Genomic DNA, 744 nt, shown 5'->3' with positions numbered 1-744 from the left:
TGAAATATGAGAAACCATTTTACTCTAACTTAATGTAAATAATAATAATACTACAGTTTTTGTCTTGTAGCTAAAGCTTGCAATTCTTTTTTATATATAAAATAAAGTAAAAAAAATAATATTTCTTTCTTTATCATTCTTTCAGTATTGACCCTGAAATAAACCATATCTTTAAACCTATTGAAAGAAAATGTTTTATTTCTGCACAGCTGAAGAGCTGAGTTTTACACTCTTCAAAACTATGTTGAACTATTTATTACCAGTTCTTACCCCACAGGCTTGTGCAATACTGACAATACAATGTCAGAAGTCACCTCAGAAGATTCTGACACTCATCTTTAGTTATAACATACAAATTAAACTGACTGTGAAATTATCTTGAGCCTAGAAAATATTCTGGTATTATTCCTTCTCTTTAACACTTGTGTCCCAACATGTGTTTCTAAAATTGTTATTTGGATGACAATTAAATCTGTATTTAAAATGTTACATCTGCATCATATTCATTCTACTGACTTCCACTGGACTGCTGACAAGGTTTTACTGTCTGTGACTTGTGCATTCTCTCTTAAAACCAGCAATATTCATGTACTCCAAACATTAAGTTTACCTTTAGCTACCTTAGCCAAGCTGTTATGATAGAGAAGTACATAAAATTTGACTTACTTAAAAAAATAAATCCCTAAATGTGTTTATTTCTAGACAACAAAGCTTTTTTGACTTAAGGAAAATAAGCACCATTGA

The sequence above is a fragment of the Orycteropus afer genome, unplaced genomic scaffold, assembly GCF_000298275.1.
Source record: "Orycteropus afer afer isolate SDZICR_OR568_19922 unplaced genomic scaffold, OryAfe1.0 scaffold00621, whole genome shotgun sequence".
Taxonomy (NCBI): domain Eukaryota; kingdom Metazoa; phylum Chordata; class Mammalia; order Tubulidentata; family Orycteropodidae; genus Orycteropus; species Orycteropus afer.
Note: the sequence above shows the minus strand (reverse complement) of the source record.